This window comes from Lithobates pipiens, unplaced genomic scaffold (genome assembly GCF_037356315.1).
Source record: "Lithobates pipiens isolate NorthernLeopardFrog02 unplaced genomic scaffold, aLitPip1_a1.2 Scaffold_23, whole genome shotgun sequence".
Classification (NCBI taxonomy): Eukaryota; Metazoa; Chordata; class Amphibia; order Anura; family Ranidae; genus Lithobates; species Lithobates pipiens.
Window position 1 is genome coordinate 176199245 of NW_027507785.1, and position 23149 is coordinate 176222393.

At 44.6% G+C, this 23149-nt stretch overlaps 1 pseudogene; it reads left to right on the forward strand.

The window, feature by feature from the left end:
• Positions 1 to 8921: 8921 nt before the first annotated feature.
• Positions 8922 to 23149, forward strand: part of LOC143927126 (two pore channel protein 2-like) — a 41928-nt pseudogene continuing 27700 nt past the window's right edge.

The window sequence follows — 23149 nt, forward strand, 5'->3', positions numbered from 1 at the left end:
GAGTATATGGGAGAGGTTGCAGTGTCGTGGCACCAGCACCAGTGCCTAAGGCCCAATTTTTTTGCCCCTGTTTAACAGGGGCCTTTAATTACAATTTTTGATGCAATGCTTTGCAGCAGGGCTAATTCCTGCACTAAAACTAGAGTATATGGGAGAGGCTGCAGAGTCGTGGCACCAGCACCAGTGCCTGAGGCCCAATTTTTCTGCCCCTGTTTAACAGGGGCGTTTAATTACAATTTTTGATGCAATGCTTTGCAGCAGGGCTAATTCCTGCACTAAAACTAGAGTATATGGGAGAGGTTGCAGTGTCGTGACACCAGTACCAGTGCCTAAGGCCCAATTTTTCTGCCCTTGTTTAACAGGGGCGTTTAATTACAATTTTTGATATAATATTTCACAGGAGGGCCCATTCCTGTGCCCACCAAGAGTAACTGTGAGGACTTATAGTGTTGTGGCACCAGCACCACAACCACCAAAGGTCAATTTTTCTACCACTGTTCAACAATGGCATGTAATTACAATTCTTGATATAATCCTTCACAGCAGGGCGCTCCAGCACCCACCAAGAGTCACTTTGAGGGCTTACAATGTTGTGGCAAAACCAACATCTTGTTCCAAGTAAAACAAAACATTTTTTTGTGTTGCGCTGCTATGTTATGTATGTCCAGGATGGGGGGAGGCTTATGGGAAATGGAGGGGAGGAAAATGGGATGGGGAGATAAGGGGTATATGCTGTGGCTTTGGTATATAGCAGTATTAGGGTTTCAAATCTGCTGCTCCACAGAATTCTGCAGTTCTTAGTAAGTATGGCAGATAATAGTCAATAAGTAACTGGCAGGTTTTGATGTAAAATCATAGGTTGTAGCCAATAGTCAACAGTTATAAGAATAGTTAGTTATAGCCATAGGGAAAGGAGGATTTCTTAGCACAAGCAGGTAGGCAGCATGTTCAAGGGTAGAAGGCACCTTTAAGAGATATACAAACAGAAGAAAAACAGCGCCAACCTAAGTGCAGTATTTTAGATCACAGGTATTTATTTGTAAAGTAGTACACTCACTCTCTGTCGGAATGGTTCAGGCACATCACGTTTTACGTGTAAGAAAAGTTTGTGGGGGACATCACAGGGCTCCCGGGGAGAAGCGGTCCTCTTTCTGCTGTTGGTTCTCGTCCGGTGGCGCCGGTGGTTCCCAGCGTCTCACGGCCCGGTGTCGCAGCGTCACGGAGTTTAGCTAGTTGGTCGTACGGGGTCGCGCTGTGATGACGTCGTTGCACGTTGCACGCGTTCGGAGCATGCGTGCTCCTTCCTCAACACCTTGTTCCGCCATTTCTGCAGAGCATATAGGGCAGGCCCCTACTTTCAAACATCCAACTTACAAACATCTCCTACTTGCAAACGGAACGAGACAACAGCAAGTGAGATGAAAAAAGACGGACGGCAAAACAAATTATACAGGGGTGATAACCCTTCCCTATGTTTTCCAAAAAGGTTAAAAATAGTTTTTTTGACTGGAGCTACACTTTAAAAATGTACCAGTTTAAAATTACAAACAGATTCAACTTAACACAACAAATCTACACAGTCCCTGTCTTGTTTGAACCGCCTGTATACTGCTGTTCTGAGTATATAGGGCCTGGGGGCCACACGTATTTCCTTTTTTTAATATGGGTATGGGGTTTCCCTTAATATCCGTACAAGACCCAAAGGGGCTGGTAATGGGCAGGGAGGGCTACCCATGCCATTTTTCTCAATGATTTTCAACCATATTGCAGGAACCAGATATAACATTAAATCCGCAAGCAGTTTTAAATGACGTTATTTCCGTTAAATGTCATTTTGTGCAGGGACTGTTCTAAACACGGGAAACACGTGGCACTTTACAGGCATACTATAGACACCCCCCAGGCACGATATTTAAAGGAATATTTCACTTTTTTTTTTCACTTTAATCGTCATTAAAATCAGTGCTCCCGCCAAAACGACCGTTTTTAAAACTTTTTTTTGCATTGACCCAGGTCCCCTGGGGCAGGAGCCAGGTCCCCAAACCCTTTTTAGGACAGTATCTTGCATATTAGCCGTTAAAATGAGCACTTTTAATTTAGAACGTTCGAGTCCCATAGGCTTCAATGGGGTTCTAACGTTCGTACGAATTTGGGATCCGTTTGAAATTTCTGGTGCGAACCCGAACTAGAATAAGAAAGTTCATAGCCAGTAGCCAATAGCTGCCCTAGCGTCGGTTTTTGTCCATCGGACTAGCATACAGACGAACTGAGTTTTCAACTCGAGTCTGTCAGAAAGATTTGAAATATGTTCTAAATCTAAAGTCCGTCTGATTTTTCGACATTAAAGATCCGATGAAGCCCTCACACGATCTAATTGGGGGTGTTCGGCTCATCCCTTGTCTCAAGCACATCAAGCATGGCAAAAACACCAACCATTTGGGTACCGCATGCTTGACAAGGAATTTAACCTCCCATCACTCAGCCCATTGGCAAGAGCACCTAAAAGCCACACAAAAGGGGTGCAAATCTGTCCCACCTCCTTGCTCACCTCAGTCTGTCCCTGCTATAACTCATGACCTCTCAGCAGCCTCCACCGACAGGGATGAGGTTATAGCGCAGGGTGTCCTAGGTCCTTGCAGCAATCTGCCAGCAGCACACCACCAGCTGTAGACTATAGCCAGCAAATTTCTCTGTACTATCTGCTGCAGTGGAAAAAAATGCAGTCACTGCCACCCACATGCCCAGCATCTAAATGCAAGCTTGTAAAAATTGCTGGCGCTACAACTTCTGCCTTTCCACCTGGTGGATTCTGCCCCCTTCCGTGAATTTGCAGAAAGTGCTGTACCACAATGACAGGTTCACAGTCGCTATTTCTTTTTATGTAAGGCCATTCCAGCTCTCTACCATCACGTGGAATCACGAGCCCCATGAAAGAAAGGTGAAGACAGGGTCACAATGATTCCAGCTGTTTCCAAACTTTTAATATATCACCTATTCTTAACACTATAAACAAACTATTTTCAAATCTAGAAACCAAAGAACCAAACATTTTCTGGTGTTAGATAAAAAGACCTGATACCACTAAGATGAGTCGACTAAACAAATACTTGACTGAGACCATTGTGGAGATGACTTTGCCCTTAGTGGTTGGAAGCGGTATTACCTAAATCTACAAAAAGGTAATCAACAGATCGTTCATACAATGAAAAAGAAGTTACACCTTCTGGGCTAGGCTTATTATAATTTTTATAAGCCTATTGTCCAAAATGGTATGTAGGGTCAAGATAGATGCCATAGAAAGACACTCAATCAGACACATAGACACACACTTCATTCATCAACTCATATCTCCACATTCATGAAGATTCCTTGACACCTTATACTGTAAAACTCTGAGGATGCGAAAAGTAATTCCTCTTTAGGCAGAAGCCATCTTGGAATTCACAGCAGCCATTTTAAAACTCTGGTAACCATAATTTCAAACCAGTAGCCATTTTGAAAAGGGTAAATATGTTGTATTGATTTTTACCTTATATTTATTTGTGTTATCTTAACCACCTCGCGCCCGCCCTATAGCTGAATGACGGCCGTAGAGCAGGCGCATTCGTCCGGGTGGCCGTCCCTGGACGTCCTATTGTTTACTTCCGCAATGCGCGCCACCGAGGGCGCGCATCACGGAAGTTCTGTGTTCGCCGTGTCCCCCGGGGACAGGCAAACACAGATCGCTGTAAACGGCCAATCACAGCGGCCATTTACAGCGTGATCGGCGTGTCCAATGGGAGATGATCTCATATGTAAACATATGAGATCATCTCTCAGCGCCGCTCTCCCTCCTCACACAGAGAGTGAGAGGGGAGAGATGAACGGCTGCAGCGGCAGCCGTTCTGCTTAGCTTTGTGAAAAAAAAAAAGTAAAAAAAAAAAGTGCAATCCTCCCCCAGCAGTGCCATCCATCCTCCCCCAGCAGTGCCATCCATCCTCCACCAGCAGTGCCATCCATCCTGCCCCAGTGCCATCCTGCCCCAGTGCCATCCACCCCCAGTGCCATCCACCCCAGTGCTACCTGCCCCCAGTGCCATCCACCCCAGTGCTACCTGCCCCCAGTACCATCCACCCCAGTGCTACCTGCCCCCAGTGCCACCTGCCCCCAGTGCCACCCGTTGTCAGTGCCATTTGTCACCAGTGCCATCTGTCATCAGTGCCACGTATAAGTGCCATCTGTCATCAGTGCCACGTGTCATCAGTGCCACATAGTGCCATCTGTCATCAGTGCCACGTATTAGTGCCATCTGTCATCAGTGCCACGTATCAGTGCCATTTGTCATCAGTGCCACCTGTCAGTGTCACGTGCCATCTGTTGTCAGTGTCACGTGTCATCAATGCCACTTATCAGTGCCATCTGTCATCAGTGTCACGCGTCATCGGTGCCATGTATTAGTGCCATCTGTCATCGGTGGCACGTATTAGTGCCACGTATTAGTGCCATCTGTCATCGGTGCCACGTATTAGTGCCACGTGTCTTCAGTGCCACGTATTAGTGCCACGTGTCATCAATGCCACGTATAAGTGCCACGTGTCATCAGTGCCACATATTAGTGCCATCTGTCATCAGTGCCACATATTAGTGCCATCTGTCATCAGTGCCACGTGTCATCAGTGCCACGTATAAGTGTCATCATTGCCACGTATCAGTGCCATCTGTCATCAGTGTCACGTGTCATTGTCCTGGTGCTTCAAAAGTGTAATAAATAGTCAACAAGTTAGATGTGTAATTTATGTTCCTAGAACGCATGATGGCGCTACCTGCATGTTGGGCCTCTCTATGTGGCCAGGCTGTGAAAAAGTCCCACACATGTGGTATTGTAATACTCAGGAGGAGTAGCAGAATTTTTTGGGGGGTGTAATTTGTGGTATACACGTGCCACGTGAGAGAAATAACCTATTACAATAACAAATTTGTGGAGAAAAAAAAATGAAAAATCTTAATTTTGCAAAGAATTGTGGGAAAAAAATGACATCATCAAAAAGCTCACCATGCCTCTTACTAAATACCTTGGAATGTCTACTTTCCAAAAAGGGGTCATTTGGGGGGTATTTGTACTTTCCTGACTTGTTCGGGTCACAAGAAGCGAGATAGGCCACCAGTACATCAGATGTGATGAATTTTGTGCGATTCGCACCACAGCTTGTAGACTCTCTAACTTTCACAAAGACCAAATAATATCCACTAATTTGGGTTATTTTTTACCAAAGATATGTAGCAGTATAAATTGTGGCCAAAATTTATGAAGAAAAATTAATAATTTGCATAATTCTGTCACAGAAACAAAGAAATATGCGTTTTTTTTCAAAATTTTCGGTCTTTTTTCATTTATAGCGCAAAAAATAAAAACCCCAGAGGTGATCAAATACCACCAAAAGAAAGCTCTATTTGTGGGAAAAAAAGGACAAAAAATTCATTTGGGTACAGTGTTGCATGACTGAGTAATTGTCATTCAAAGTGTGAGAGCACTGAAAGCTGAAAATTGGTCTGGGCAGAAGGGTGTTTAAGTGCCCAGTAAGCAAGTGGTTAAATATTGATTTATTGACTATTATATACAGTTGGATAACTATTTTTCTCAAGTAAATAACCATCTGGTAGATTTTTCTCGAAGCTTACATTTTCATTATCATTTTTATCGTTTCCATTCCATTGACATAGCAAACATCTAATTTTATTTCACGTTATTGATAACTTACTGACCTGGAGTATAATAACGGTTGAATTTGTGAAAAACAGACAGACATTCTGTCTAATCGTCATATTTACATGATTATTGATTGTACAGGGAAGTTTTCTTCTGTGTCATTAAAAAAGTACAACACTCCCATTAGCGGGTGTCTCAATTAAAATCCTTAATTTTATCTAACATTTGTTTCTGTCAACCAATTGTTGTGCTAATAAGTTTACATACCCTGGTAGAATTGATGATTTCTTGGCCATTTTTCAGAGAATATGAATGATAACACAAAAACTTTTCTTTCACTCATGGTTAGTATTTGGCTGAAGTCATTTATTATCAATCAACTGCATTTACTCTTGTAAAATCATAATGAAAACAGAAACTACCCAAATGACCCTGATCAAAAGTTTACATACCCCAGTTCTTAATACCGTGTATTGCCCCCTTTAGCATCAATGACAGCTTGAAGTCTTTTGTGATATTTGTGGATAAGGCTCTTTGTCTTCTCAGATGATAAAGCTGCCCTTTCCTCTTGGAAAAAGCCTCCAGTTCCTGTAAATTCTTGGGTTGTCTTGCATGAACTGCACATTTGAGATCTCCCTGGAGTGGCTCAATTATATTGAGGTCAGGAGACTTAGATAGACACTCCAGAACCTTCACTTTATTCTGCTGTAGCCAATGACAGGTCAGCTTCGCCTTGTGTTTTGGATCATTGTCATGTTGCAATGTCCAAGTGCATCAGATGCACAGCTTCCTGGCTTATGAATGCAAATGTTCTTCCAGTATTTTTTGATAACATACTGCATTCATCTTGCCATCAATTTTGACCAAATTTCCTGAGCATTTGTAGTTCCCACATCCCCAAAGCATCAGCAATCCACCTTTCACAGTAGGAACAGTGTACCATTCATCATAGGCCTTGTTGACTCCTCTCCAAATGAAGCATTTATGGTTGTAGCCAAAAAGCGAAATTTTGATCTCATCACTCCAAATGACTTTGTGCCAGAAGGTTTGAGGCTTTTCTCTGTGCTGTTTGGTTATTGCAAAGGATACTTTGTGGCATTTGTTAATGGCTTTCTTCTGGCGACTCAACCATGCAGCCCATCTTTCTTCAAGTGCCTCCTTATTTTGCATCTTGAAACATCCACACTACATGTTTTCTGAGAGTCCTGTATTTCACCTGAAGTTATTTGTGGGTTTTTCTTTGCATCCCGAACAATTTTCTAAGCAGTTGTGGCTGAAATTTTAGTTGGTTTGATATCAACAGAACCCTTTATTTTCCACTTCTTGATTAGAGTTTGAACACTGCTGATTGGCATTCTCAATTTCTTGGATATCTTTTTATATCCCTTTCCTGTTTTATACAGTTCAACTACCTGTTCCCTCAGATCCTTAGACAATTCTTTTGCTTTCCGCCTAGACTCAGAATCCAGAAACATCAGTGCAACACTGGATGAAAGATGCCAGGGTTTGTCAGCAGTCCAGAAACTCATTGACCTATTATACACACACACTAATTACCAGCAAACAAATCACAGGTGAGGAGGGTTACCTTTAACCACATGCTGACCAGCCACCGCACTTGTACTGTGGAAGAATGGCTCGGCTGGAAGAAACAACGTTATGTAACGTCGCTTCGCCCGGTGCCCCCCCTCGCTTGCCCCTCCAGCTGATGCAAGTGGCCGGCATTCTTGATCATCGCCGGGCTCCCGTGATTGCTCGGGGCACACGAAGAACCTGGAACTGTGTGAAGACATTGTTAAACACAAAAGTTATCATACCGTAAAGATTACCACCCAAGCCTGTCTAGCTAAACCACCCATTCACTGGCAGCTTGATAGATGCTCCTTGGTGAATCCTGAAAAAGAAAAACATGCAAACAATACACTTTACACAGACTATTAGAAGGCAGGATTCCATCCAATCTCAATGGATTCCTCTCCTCTAAACTTTAAAACTTTTAAGACCCCCTTTTTTTTTCTCTACTCATAAAACAGTGCTAGTTGAGCCGACTCATGCCACCTAGTGGTATGCGTCGCTAAGGTGCAGTCTCTTACTAAAACAAGTTATTAGTCTGTTAAAGTGATCTTGACAGGGTGGATGTTCCTTTCTCTGTGTAACTGGCTCTGTCTAACTACCCCAGAGTTCAGTAGTTCCAAAGGAAAATTGCAAAGAGATAAAGAGCAAGAGAAACTCTCCTTGCAAATTCAAAGTCTTGACTCAGAAACAGTTCACCAGTAGAAACGGGGATCAGGCAAAGTTAAATCTTTCCCCTGTGCATCCATAGTAGTAATAAAATAGGCAGCACTGTCTTTATTCGGTCTGAAAATCACAATTTTGTTCTCATAAATGTGCCGACTATAACTCCAATGCTATAGACTTCCGACAAACCCTTCATACAACTCCCGTGAAAAAGCCTTTTTGCAAAGTGGCTTTGATACTTTTAAATAGCTCCAAACATCGTCCTCGTACCATGCCTTGCGGTTCTCCTCAATAATGGTCATAATGTCCCTTGGAACATAGGGGAATTCCAACCCCATACTCATTAGCTACTCTTTTATTAAGGAGTCGCTGTGACCTTGCAAGTCTCGGCAGTGCGCGGGCACTTCCTTCCCCGGGCGGTATGCAGGAGTTTGGGGACTGTTGTACCAACGTGGCAGAGCCCCTTTTTATTGTGGGCAAATTCACGGGTTCAGGGAGAGTCACATTTACCGTGATGGGGTTTTCCGCACTCCTCGTTCCACCCCCTGAGGTCAGAGCCAGTCCAAAACATCTGTACAAGTGGCAGCTACATCGTCCCCTCCAGCCCACAACAACTCCTGAGACAATGTCCCCAAAATGTCATCATCTCCAGTATCTGACAAAGACCCTAACTCCGAATCTTGATATTCCTCTGCCGGGAAACAACTCACTAAAGGTTTACTCACAGTCAGACTTTTTCCCGAAGCAACCTTCTTCCACCGATTGGATCCAGCCGGACTCGGTGGCGGTCCTCCATGTCGGTTTCCGGGAAGACTTTGTACGCCCCTACTTTCTCCAAAGGAGGCATGGTAATTTCAGTTAAGGTAGTAGAAGCAGTGTCCATCTACTCCAAAGTGGTTTCTTCAGCAGTCGCAGTGGTAGAAGCAGCAGCCTCTCTCTCAGAGGTGTCAGCAACGACAGGTGTCACTGCTGTGAAGGCCTCACCAAAGGGGCGAAGATGGCCGACTCCTCGGTTGTCACGCCCGTGGCCCAGTCCATGCGGTAGGCCCTTGGTAGTACAATTGACTGCTCTACTTTAAAAGCATACTCTCCACACCTTCTGCATCTTGCAAACGGTCAAGGGTTGGCGATCAGGCCATCACACTTCCCGCTTAACATGCCAAGGCCCTCCATATCTCCTGCGGTATGTAGCACAAACCGCCCCTGCGGCAGCAGACGAATGGCCGTGTCTGTCAGCACGGTACCGTGCATCTGCATAACTGTGGAACCCCTTCGAGTAGGCATCCTGGGTCCTGACACAGACTGCATACCCGGAGCATGGTACATTTTCAAAGAATCTTCTCTCCAACACCTCAAGAGAAGAATTGACTGGCCTCTTTTCCTTCCACAACACACTCTCACGTGGTGCCTCATGCAGGAAAAGAACAACTGAGACTCCTCCCACTGTAATGCTTGGGCTGCGTAAATTTGCGGGCTTTTCAACAAGGGCTCCTCCCACTCTTACGCACCTCAGTGAAAGTCCGAGTAAAGATGGCGCTGATGGCGCAGTTCAAAAACACAACCCTCTGTCCTATGCTTTACCACGTGTACAGTTCTTTGCGGGGTAACGGTAAATCATGGACTGTGAGCCCCCACATGTAGCACTAACCCCCAAAGATGCTGCTGGTTAGATTTGGGCTTACCGTTACCTTCTGTTTTCCTTGTTGCATGTCTAGGGGTGTCCTGTGGTAAATGGCCTAGTAACTTGAGAGACCGACAACAGATCCACTTGAATGGATTTTATTTGCAAAACATAGACAATGAACAGTCTCTTAAATTGGGATCAGAGGGTTGGAAAGGAAAATTCAGATACTCTTAGCCCTTGTACACACGGTCGGAGAATCTGTCGGAATGAGTCTTATCGGACCGTGTCGTCAGATAATCCGACTGTGTGTGGTATGCATCGGACTGATTCCGTCCGAATCTCCGTCCAACCCAATTTTCCAACATGTTGGAAAGATTTCCTGACCAACTGGGCCGGACGGACCTAATCCGATCATGTGTAGAGCATTTTCATCGGACCAAGTGCCACGCATGCTCAGATCAAATTCCTACATCAAAGCTATTGGCTACTAGCCTGAATGTAGTCCCATCGTATTTTTCGCCAACTTGGCCCGACCGTGTGTATGCAACAGTTTCGGACACAATCCGTCGGACTAAATCCGACGGGCAAAATCCGACGGATTTGGTTGGAAAAATCTCCGACCGTGTGTACGTGGGCTTAGCCCTTGTACACACGGTCGGAGATTCCGTCGGAATGTTTCCTATCGGAGCGTTTTGTCGGATATTCTGACTGTGTTTGGTCTGCATCGGACTGTTTGCGTCTGAATATCCGACGGACCAACTTTTCCAACTTGCCGGAAATATTTTCAGACAAAATGCTCCGATCGGACATACTCCGATCATGTGTAGCCTACTCCGATGGACAAGGTGCCACGCATGCTCACAATCAAATTCGGACACGGAAGCGCTCGCTCAGGTAAAACTACTGCCCGTAATCGATATAGCACATTCGTAACGCTGCAATGTTAAAAATTCTTTCATGAAGCGCATTCTCTTGTTCTTTACAATGCTGCAAGAAGGAGCTTCTTTTGATGCTCATAGTCACACACACTTCTCCCGAACGTATTTCCTGACTCTTTTTTACTAATTTCAGCAATACAATTTTTTGAATTCGTCACATCTACACAATTTTATTTTTTGTTTATTTTTTTTTGGGTGAATTTTGTGTTTGTTTTTTTCATCAACATCTCCTTTTTTGTCATTGTGCTCATCTTTCCATTTTTTGGGGTGTGTTTTGTGTGTAAACTTACCACAACAACATTATTATATTTTTACTATTTTCTTTTTCTTTTTTAATCTACAGGAGGTTGTTTAGTGTTGGTGCCCCTTGTTATTTATTTCACTTTTTATTTTTGAAGTGTACCTGCCTGCTCACAAATAAACGGTCCTTTTGGAAGGAAAACACATATGCAAGTATTTCTTCAAACAAAGAAAACCTTTATTTAGGTCTCAAACAACTGAAAAGAGGAAGGCAGCACTGGAGAAACTTGTTACTTTGGCGCAGCCTTTGGCCCCCAGGGCAGACACGAACTAATTAGAAAAAGATAAATTGGTGGCCTGAGGAGTACATATCTTAGGGAGAGAAGTCTGGTCCAGAAGTCCTAGAGATCAGGAAAAGCAGATGCCATCTATGTCCCCAGAATGTGGTTCTTCAAGAGGCTGCATCTTCTTTCAGACCAGACTGAACCCAGGCCATCACTCTCTCGTCTTCCTTAGGCACTTCCCACCAGGCATCCTTCAAGGCTTTTTTTGCTCATCAATCACACCATTTTTAGCTCATGACTTTTGCAAATTGAATGTTACCAAATAGAACAGACTATAATTCTGAGCCCAGCATTTTTCATTCTCGTCCCAATCATTTTTGGTCACTACTGTCTATTGATATGTAAACCATTTTGTTAAATCACAACTTAGTGATCAATAAGAACATCTAGTTAACATCATTAAATGTACCACAAGAAATATGTTCAAGAATGCAATACCTGTCTCAAGCTGGGCCCACCACATGTTGCTGCCTGGAAGGCCCAGGTTGGACGTTGGAAGCCTCAGCTGGGGGAGAAGGAAGCCTTGAAGGAAGACTGGAGAGTGGTGGCCTGGGTACCCCCTGGTCTACCAGAAAATGCAGCCTCTGGAAGTAAACCATCCTGGGGTAATAAATGGCATCTGGATCTCCTGATCTCAAGGACTCCAGGTGCTTCTTTCTCTCCCTGAGATATGTACTCTTCATTACACCAATTTTCCTATTCACATAGGCCATGTCTGCCATGGGGACCATGATCCACACCAAAGAAAGAAGTTTCTCCAGCGCTGTGTTCCTCTTTCTTCTGTCATTATAAAACTGGTTGTTGATCTGCCACAGGCAGGGCATCTCCCTGTACAGTTCCAGGAATAGACCCATAAAATTGGGGTTTTTGAATGGATCCATCTTCTCTGCAAGACACAACAGAAGACAAACCCTAAAATACTAATAATGCCACGATAAACCCTCCTAATCTTGTCCCAACATCAGCCTAGATAGAAGCAGTCTAGTCTAGTGATGTACCAAGTTCAAAATGTTACCTTCGTTTGCACGATCGTCGCGTCAGCTCCTCACTCTGTTCACAGATCGTACAGACGACACACGCGTGTTGCGTTTTATATACAGTGCGCATACACTGACATTCTTTCTAGACTATTCCCCGCCCCTTCGCTTTCGGCGGAGTGGGGAGAGCACATGGTGGAGAGAACGCAGGTGCGCAATCAGAGTTCCACTAACGAGGAGGAGGGTGAGGAAAGCCCGGAGCCTGAAACGTCCCGATCCAGGAAGAGAAGATTTAAGGCCTCAAATATGTCTTTTGGAGAGATGTTGGAGATGGTGGACATATTGAACAGGACCTACTATGATGGGAAGTATGGACCTTACCCAAACCCAAATATCAGAAAGACCAAGATCATGACTAAAGTTGTGAAGAGTCTTCAGAAGAATTTTGGGGTACGCCAATCCAAGGATCAACTGAGAAAACGCTGGTCAGACCTGAAACTGAGGGAGCATGATCAGTACAGAAGGATCAAGCGTGTTCTTCAAAAAAGTAAGTAGTTGTCGTGTGTTCATATCATTATTCTTGCTTGCATACTGCTCCATGTGCTTTGATTTCATGTTGTGCATTTTAAAATGGCCACTTTCAAGTTCATGGTTTCATTCGTTCATAAGAAACATCGTTCTGCAGGTAAGTATTCCAGCTTAACAAAGTGTCCACAATAATGTTCTCACCTTGGAACTCGGCCAAAAAACACAATTGTACAACACTTCCAAGCAATGTTTCATATTCCTATTTCTGCCCTCTATGTGCTAATTAGTCTTTTTTTACATTTTTATAGGGGAGAGAAGACTCGGCAAGTATGAGGACACCAGGGACCACACCCCTCCCAAAGAAGGCAAAATTCCAAAACCAGAAGCAGAGGAGCAGGAGGAGAAGGAAGAAGGAGAGATCGTTGAAGTTGGACAAATTGTCACCACAACAGGTGAGTGTCGGAGAACACAGCTTCCGGTAAGCTCATCAATGTATGTCACCATATTTATAATACATGGTGTGTTTTTTTGCTTTGTTTTGTAGGTGATGTGGAAGAAGAATCACATTTTACCAGTGAAAGTGCCCAGATCCTGATTGGGGAGATAATGGGGTGCAATCGTGATTTAGAAAATATCAAGCAAAACATCAATGATTTTAAAAATAAAATGAAGAACATCATTGATGTTTTGGGGAGAGTGTGAAACAGCCCAAACTAGCTAGGGTTTTATTTTTTCGCTTTTAAACCACAACTTTTGTATTTTTTGTAAATCCAAATCTGGAAGATGCACAGAGTGTGTCAACATGCGCTATCTCCCATCATGGGGGGTCAATGTACGTTTTTTGTGGAAAGTGGCTGAGATGAAGGGGTTGCAGCCCCAAAACATGTACATTGATTCCCCATGATGGGAGATAGCACATGTTGACACACTGTGTGCATCTTCCAAATTTGGATTTTCCAGGGGTGACACCCCATGTGATGAAGGCAATATCAGCCCAGTTTGTACATACTCATGTCTGATTTGTCTTCACTTTTCAAAGTTGAACTTTGTAAGTTCCTGTGTTCTGTATGTTACGTTTTGATACATGCCTGTTTACACAAAAACACCAAGTAAACAAAAATTACCTGAAATAATGTTTTTGATACACCCAATTTGTTGATTTGTTGTAAAACCCTTTTCTAAACGCACATGTGAGTGTGCTTTGATTAAAAATGTAAATTATCAACAATGTGTGGCTTCCCCTTTCATTGCGTAAAGGATGTATTTGGAGTAAAATTTTTGTTTTCAGTGACAATGGGTGTTATTTACTAAAGGTAACTCCACTTTGCACTCCAAGTGCAGTTTCAGGTGCACTTTTGCAGTGCACTTGTAGTGCATAGTGGATGTGCCTTTAGTAAATAACACCCACAGTGATGTGTTAATTTTCACAATTATGCCATTTTCCTGCCATGGTGCTGAAAATGAGCACGATTTTGGTCAGTAATGCACTACATACATTAGTTACCAAAAACAAGGTGTGTGTGTAGCAGACCCACAACATAATAAGATTATCTGAAGAAGAGACTGTCCCCTCATCTCGCTCAGAACTTGGGTTTGCACTGTTGGTGAAAAAGAAAACACGAAAGAAAACAAGAAAAAACATAAATTTACCTAGGAGACACCTAAAACCAAGCCAAGCAGTAAATGTAAACAAATATTGGAGTTTCAAAGAAAAATGTATTCATAAAATGCCGCTCAGACATTGTGTGGCATATCAATGGCCCCCCTACCCATAAAGTAGTCCATGTATTGGGTTCTAACCTCACGGGCGCTTTGGGGGGGCAAGCCAGGATAAGCAGCTTCAAGGCCCATGAGGTTATCATTTTCCAGCAAGTCTGCTTCTTGGACAACTGAGACTGCATAGTTTGCAGAATGTCTTTTGAGGAAATTGTGAAGAACACAGCAAGCCAGCACAATGTGATTTAGTTTGTATTCCGCCATGTGGATAGGCGTTAAAAAAAGGCGGAACTGGCTGGCCAGTATTCCAAAGGTGTTCTCCACCACTCTTCGGGCTCTGGACAGGCATAAATTAAAAATCCTCTGGTCTGGGGTGAGGGTCCTCATTGGGAAAGGCCGCATCAGGTGGTTTGCCAGGGCAAACACCTCATCCGCGACGAAGACGAACGGGAGTCCTTCCTGATTCTCCTCTGGGGGTGGCAAGCCCAGACTGCCACTCTGGATACGCCAGTAGAACTCCGTCCGGGAGAACACTCCACCATCCGACATCCGTCCATTTTGCCCACATACAAAAACTCATATGTTGCAGACACCACCACCAACATCACGATACTATGAAACCCCTTGAAACCCCTTGTAGTTAAAATAGTACGACCCCGAGTTGGGTGGTGGGACGATGCGGACGTGCTTCCCATCAATTGCACCTCCACAATTGGGAAAGTCCCAACGACTGGCAAAGTGGGAGGCCACAGTCTGCCATTCCTGTGGCGTTGAAGGACACTGTGGAGTGAAACAAGACCAAAAATTTGTAATTTTGCAAATCAACATTGCAATCAGATTAGACACAAACATTTTTGGCCACGATTAGTATAACATTTTGGGAACTGAGTATTTAAAGCCTAATGTATTCCCCTTATCAGAGTCATCGGGTGTTTTGGACAGGTAACCCTCTCCACTTGATTGAGAGCTGAATGGCTAAATAATGTGTGATACTTTGGGAAGCCCCTCTTTACTTACACTAATGGCAGCCCACCGAACAGGTAATAAGTGTCATAATACCAAAAAGAAAACAAAATGGAAGCACATTTTGACATTCTGCTATTACATATCAAGATAATAATAGGGGAAAAAAATAAAAAATTATAGCATTTGAAAGTATTGAGGCAGGCCCTTGCACTACATGCTTAGGTGAATTCATCCATAAATGTGACCATCAAAAAGGTAGATATAGTGTGTATTGGGTTTGGTAAAGTCAGCAGATAGAGGATTGCTATCAGCTGAGCTAGCAGTTGGGGGGTTCCTAATAAGTTTGGCACAACCAAAAAAAAAATGTCACTCTGCATGAATTGAAACACACACATAACATTTGTAGACATTTTAGGGGGTGTTTAGGGGAAAGCAATACTATGGAGCTGAAAAAATACATTGGTAAGTGACTAGACTATAGTTTTATGGGCCAAGAAGAGCATGGTGGGGAATAGGGATGAGCTTCGTGTTCGAGTCGAACGTACGTTCGACTCGAACATTGGCTGTTCGGCCGTTCGGCGAATTCCGAACGTTTGGGCCGTTCGCGTCAAAATTCGAGCGGACCACAATGCACTGCGGTGGCGCAGTGCAGCATCCTGCCTGTGGCCAATCATAGCTCAGGCTGTGTAGTGCACGCCCCACACTATATAAGGCCGCCTTTGAGGCCTCGTGTAGTGTGTTAGCATCTGAAGCAGTGGGTGTTCTGTGTACCTTTAACACAGTACACACCAATCGTTTTTGGCTGATTTCCTATCTTGCTGCTGTGTAGTGGTTGTTGTCTGTGCCCTGACCGCAGTATACACCACTATATTCACCTCACCTATATAGCTAGTGATCTAGCTTTAACCACTTAACAACTGCCTATTGCCGATTAACGGCTTCAGGGCGGATGTTTAACTCTGAGAGGCCGTTAATTAACGGCCTCCCAGAGTTCTGCTCTCGCGCGCCCCCTGGGGCGCGCACTCGAGAGCGTCCGTGATCACGGTAAACGGCCGCTCGTCACGGCCGTTTACCACGTGATCGCTCCGTCAAATGACGGAGTGATCACTTGTAAACAAACCGGCGTCATGTTATGACGCCGGTTCCTCCCTCCCCTCTCTGTACCGATCGGTACAGCGGAGGGGAAAGAGATCGGTGTCAGCAGCGATGTGGGCTGCATCTGCAGTGCCCACATCGCTGCTCACCGAATTTAACCCCTCAATTCCCTGCCAATACTCTGCAATACCAGTGCATACTCTGCAGTACCCTGCCATTACTCTGCAGTACCCCGCCATTACTCTGCAGTACCCCGCCATTACTCTGCAGTGCAGTACCCTGCCATTACTCTGCAGTACCCTGCCATTACTCTGCAGTACCCCCCATTACTCTGCAGTACCCCCCAATACTCTGCAGTACCCCCCAATACTCTGCAGTACCCGCCATTACTCTGCAGTACCCCGCCATTACTCTGCAGTGCAGTACCCTGCCATTACTCTGGAGTACCCTGCCATTACTCTGCAGTACCCCCCCATTACTCTGCAGTAACCCCCATTACTCTGCAGTAACCCCCATTACTCTGCAGTACCCTACCATTACTCTGGAGTACCCCCCAATACTCTGCAGTACCCTGCTATTACTCTGTAGTACCCCGCCAATACCCCGCCAATACTCTGCAATACCCTGCCATAAATTGCCATACCCAGCCATACTCGGAGATACCCAGCCATACTCGGTGATACCCTGAAATACCCAGCCATAGACGCCCCCCACCCCTCACCGCCCTCCGGTGCTTCTACCAACTCGCCAGTACGATCAAAGCCAGAATCTTTTTTATTTTTTTTATTTCAGGCTTCCCAGCCTAGAGGTGAGATGTGGGGTCATATTGACCCCCAGATTTCACTGTAAAGAGGACCTGTCACCCCATATTCCTATTACAAGGGATGTTTACATTCCTTGTAATAGGAATAAAAGTGATCAAAAATATATTTTTGGGGAAAAAAATGTCAAACTAAAATAAATAAAGTAAAATGAACAATAAAAAAAAAAAAAAATTTTTAAAGCGCCCATGTCCCCATGTGCTCGCATGCAGAAGCGAACGCATGCGTAAGCCCCGCCCACATATGAAAACGGTGTTCAAACCACACATGTGAGGTATCGCCGAGAACGTTAGAGCGAGAGCAATAATTCTAGTCCTAGACCTCCTCTGCAACTCAAAACATGTAACCAGTAAAAAAAATTTTAAGCGTCGCCTATGGGGATTTTTTAAGTAGCGACGTTTGGCGCCATTCCACGGGCATGTGCAATTTTGAAGAGTGACATGTTTGATATCTATTTACTCAGCATAACTTCATCTTTCACTTTATGCAAACATTGGGCTAACTTTACTGTTTTTTTTGTTTGTTTTTTAAGCACAAAACTGTTTTTCCCCCCAAAAAACGCGTTTGAAAAATTGCTGTGCAAATACCGTGTGAGATAAAAATTTGCAACGACCACCATTGTATTCTACAGGGTCTTTTGGTATGCATATGCTGTGTGTGTGAAATAACCTGATAATATGACAATTTTGTGGAAAAAAAAAAAAAGGAAATAGGCCGTCAGTACTTCAGGTGTGATCAATTTTCAGATATTGGCACCATAGCTTGTGGACTCTATAACTTTCACAAACACCAAATAATATCCACCAATTTGTACTTATTTTTACCAAAGATATGTAGTAGTATGAATTTTGGCCAAAATTTATGAAGAAAAAATTACTAATCTGCTAAATTTTATAACAGAAACGAAGAAAAATTCATTTTTTCGCAGAATTTTCGGTCTTTTTTCTTTTATAGCACAAAAAATAAAAAACTGAGAGGTGATTAAATACCACCAAAAGAAAGCTCTATTTGTGTGAAAAAAAGGACAAACATTTCCTATAGGTCCAGTGTTGCATGACTGAGTAATTGTCATTCAAAATGTGAGGGCACCGAAAGCTGAAAATTGGTCTGGTTATTAAGGGTGTTTAAGTGCCCAGTGGTCAAGTGGTTAATAATAAAGCTTGCAGTCAGTAGTGTTAGGAGATAGTGCGTGCTGTCTGCGTGCTCTGTACCCAGTACATACCGCTATAATATAGGGCAGGCCCCTACTTTCAAACATCCAACTTACAAACATCTCCTACTTGCAAACGCAAGGAGACAGCAGCAAGTGAGATGAAAAAAGATGGACGACAAAACAAATTATACAGGGGTGATAACCCTTCCCTATGTTTTCCAAAAAGCTTAAAAATAGTTTGTTTGACTGGAGCTACACTTTAAAAATGTACCGGTTGAAAATTACAAACAGATTCAACTTAACACAACAAACCTACACAGTCCCTGTCTTGTTTGCACTGCCTGTATACTACTGTTCTGAGTATATAGGGCCTGGGGGCCACACGCATTTCCTTTTTTTAATATGGGTACGGGGTTCCCCTTAATATGCGTACAAGACCCAAATAGGCTGGTAATGGGCAGGGAGGGCTACCCATGCCATTTTTCTCAATGATTTTCAACCATATTGCAGGAACCAGATATAATATTAAAACCGCAAGCAGTTTTAAATGGTGTTATTTCCGTTTAATGTCATTTTGTGCAGGGACTGTTCCAAACACGGGAAACACGTGGCACTTCACAGGCATACTACAGACACCCCCCAGGCACCATATTTAAAGGAATATTTCACTTTTTTTTTCACTTTAATCGTCATTAAAATCAGTGCTCCCGCCAAAACGGCAGTTTTTAAAACTTTTTTTTGCAGTGACCCATGTCCCCTGAGGCAGGAGGCAGGTCCCCAAACCCTTTTTAGGACACTATCTTGCATATTAGCCGTTAAAATTAGCACTTTCCATTTCGAACGTTCGAGTCCCATAGACTTCAATGGGGTTCTAACGTTCGTTTCGAACTCGGGGGTCGTTCGCAAGTTCTGGTGCGAACCGAACCGGGGGGTGTTCGGCTCATCCCTAGTGGGGAAGTTAGTGAGGCAAATATGCATGAGGACAAAGGGGCAGAGCATATGAATTAGAGAATATTGCAATGATGGTAATTAGGGAATGAGGAAAGAAATGCAAGACATTAGCAATCATGAAATACATAGAATGTGATGTTAAAGGATAAAACTTACCTTTCTGCAGGACCTGAATGATGGCAGAACAGGTCTCTGGAATAATGATCCCCAGAGCCTGGGGGGAGATGCCTGTAGAGAACTTGAGGTCCTGAAGGCTTCTCCCAGTCGCCAAGTAGCGCAACGTGGCGATGAGCCTCTGCTCCGGAGTGATGGCTTGCCGCATGCAGGTATCCTGCCTGCTGATATAAGGGGTCAGCAAAGCCAGCAGACGGTGAAAAACGGGGTCTGTCATCCGGAGATAATTCCTGAAATCAGCAGGATTATTCTCCCGGATCTCACGGAGCAAAGGCATGTGCGAGAACTGGTCACGCTGGTGCAACCAATTCTTGGTCCACAAACGCCTCCCCTCCCTGTTCATGGACCGGGCTTGTGTCAAAGTAAGAACCCCAACACAAAGCCCCTGCACAGCACAAAATCTACGACGTGTACGTAGACGAAACATGGTTTGAAAACGATCGGCTGGTCAGAACGGACAACAGAAAGCACAGATAAACAGCAATGCCTGAAAGAACGAACTGAATAGCAGAAGCAAGCAGACAATAATCAATGCAAATCAAAGCGTACTATACCAAGATATAGTCCACAATGAGAAACAAATACTTACTGACTACACACACTGATTATCAGATACGCAAAGACAAACAGAAACTGAAGAGCAGTAGCGATCTGAATCACTAATCTGAAAAGCGCGAATCGTCTCTCACCAAACTTCTACTAACACGCGATACACACGAGATCAGCAGAAGGAGCCCAAAGGGTGCCGGACGTGGTGCTGAACTTCCCTTTTCTAGGCCCGCCGTACGCGGCTTACCTCACTGCGTTCTTGGCAACCGGAAATTCCGACAACTTGGTCCGACCGTGTGTATGCAACATCACTTCCGGACCTCGTCCGGAATTAATCCGTCGGAATAACTCCGACGGATTTGGTTGTCGGAATCTCCGACCGTGTGTACAAGGGCTTAGTGTCAGTCAAAATGTTGAAGAACTTGCTTACTTTGACTGCATCCAGAGAATAGCCATTCACAACTGGATGATCACTCAAGTTGGACAGTCTTTCTCTCACAAGGCCTAGCAGCCAACAAGGTGCTTACTCAGAAACAAGTCTCTGCCACAGATGTTGTTGTAGAACACGTAGGGAAACTTAAGCTTGAAAACACTTGTAGGATACCTGGATCTTTCAGCCAGCTTGGCGATATCCACAAGACCAGATTCTCTCGGGTACCTCAGCCCTTCCAGGCTCTTACTAAGAAACCAACCCGTACGTGGTCTTCTTCTGAAGAGTCCTCCTCTGGAATGCTTGAGGTCACTGGGTCTCTCCCAAACCGGAGACGGCACCCAACCACCTCAGAATCCTTCCTTAGTTTCCTTGCCTCGGGCTAGCCAGCCCCAAGACATCAAAATTGGGTGGATCCGCACCACAGGCCATAGCCTTCCTGGGGGTTGGTCAGGAGGACCAGGACCATGAAGTCAGCACATCATTCTGGACCGGGACTCTGAACCACGTGACGTCCGAATCTTAAATACCCCCTCTCAGAAAGCACAGGGAGAGCACCACTCCCACTGGGTGGACTCTGAGAGAGAGTAACTTAAGCACCTAACCAGACTATAGTTCAATGCCTGCCAGAAGAGACCATGCCCAGGGGCCAGGCTGAACATTTCACAGTCCAGTCAGGCTGATGCTGAAGTCTAATTTAGATAATTGTACCCAAACCAAACTGCAGTTCAGGCATAACTTTAACTTTGAAAAACCGCCTAGCGCGTGCTATTCTATGCATTAAGGTGAAAAAACATCTGACACTGCCTGCGCCCCCAGCCCCCCCACCCCATTTTACTTACCTCACCCCTCAAAAATCCCATGCTTGCCCCTGCCGTCCTCTTCACCACTCAGCCTGGCCACTGATTGGCTGGAGTGGATGGATGGAAAGCAGCGCAGCCATTGGCTCGCGCTGCTGTCAATCACATCCACTGACGCGGAGCGCCGGGGGCGGGGCCATGTGATACAGCGAGCGGCTATAGCCGCCGGCTGTATCACGGGAGCGAGCCCACAGGTGCTTCTCACCATGCGAGGGAGCTCGCATGAACGTGAGAAGTACCTGCGGGAGGAAGCAGAGACAGCTGCCGAGGGACCCCAGAAGAGCAGGTTCAGGGCCACTCTGTGCAAAACGAGCTGCACAGTGGAGGTAAGTATAACATGTTTGTTATTTAAGAAAAAAATTTTTTTTACTTTATAATCCCTTTAACCACTTCCCACCCGGCCAATGCATATATACGGCCGGGTGGGAGCCGTCTACTCCTGATAGGACGTTCAGGAACGTCCTTCAGGAGTAGCGGGATCGCGCACGCGCGTGCCCGCGCACGCGCGTGCCCGCGCAGCGGCGCGATCCCGATGTGCTCGTGTCACCCGGACACGGCACATCTCAGATCGGCAGGAGGGCTCTGTGATTGGCCCTCCTGATCACATGACGGCTGTGTCCAATCACGGCCGTCATGTGATGTAAACAAACAGCCGGTTGCTAGGCAATCGGCTCTCCTCTCCTCACACGGAAGTCACCGCTGAGGAGAGGAGAGCAGAATGCTGCAGCCGGCTGATGATCAGTGAGTATGGGCTGCTTTTTACAGCTTTTTACTCACTGATCATCAGTGTAGTGTAAACACACCACACAGTACAAACACAGTCCCCACATATGTCCCCAAAACACACATGTCCCCAAAACATACATGTCCCCAAATAATAAAAACACATGTCCCTAATAATAAAAACATGTCCCCCACATATGTCCCACTAAAATCACATGTCCCAATGATTATCTGCACACATATGTACGTGATCACCTGCACACATATGTACATGATCATTTGCGTACATATGTCCGTGATCACACAAACCAATTATTATACACTTAACGGAATTTTTTTTACCAAAAACATGTAGCAGAATACATTTTGGCTTAAATTTATGACAAAATTTGATTTTATTGGATTTCTTTTCAAATAGAAAAAAGAAAATATTGTTTTTTTTCCAAATTTCCGCTTTTTTTGCGCTTATATCGCAAAAAAAAAAACGGAGTCGTGAATAAATAACACCAAAATAAAGCTCTATTTGTGCGAACAAAATGATAACAATTTCATTTGGGTACAGTGTAGCATGACCGCGCAATTGTCACTGAAAGCGCTAGAGTGCTAAAAGCTGAAAATTGGGCTGGGAAGGAAGGGGGTGAAAGTGCCCTGTATTGTAGTGGTTAAAGTCCCACTGAATTTCTGGCCATGCTAAAAAGTGCTTACCACTTAGCAGAAAAAGAGTCAGATTACAATCGCTCGGAGTTTAATCCTTTCACTGCCAAGTCCGTACGCTGTACGGACCTACAGAATTGCCCGCAGGTGGCCAAGTCAGTACGGTGTATGGACCTCTTTTCTCCCTCTTCTATAAGCTTATGGTCACTTCAATGACCATAAGCTTATATCAGAATTGTTCAGCAGAAGGTACTCACAAACATCAATGAAAAAGCATGCATAGTACAACCGAGCACAGCGCGCGTACTGCGGAAGTCACCTCCGGTATCCTATTCTCCTCGTATTCCTACGCGTATCGTCACCTATCATGTGACTTCATCAGGTCTGGATATTAAGGGGAACCCCGTGCCAAAATTATAAAAAAATGGTGTGGGGTCCCCCCAAAATCCATACCAGACCCTTATCTGAGCATGCGACCTGGC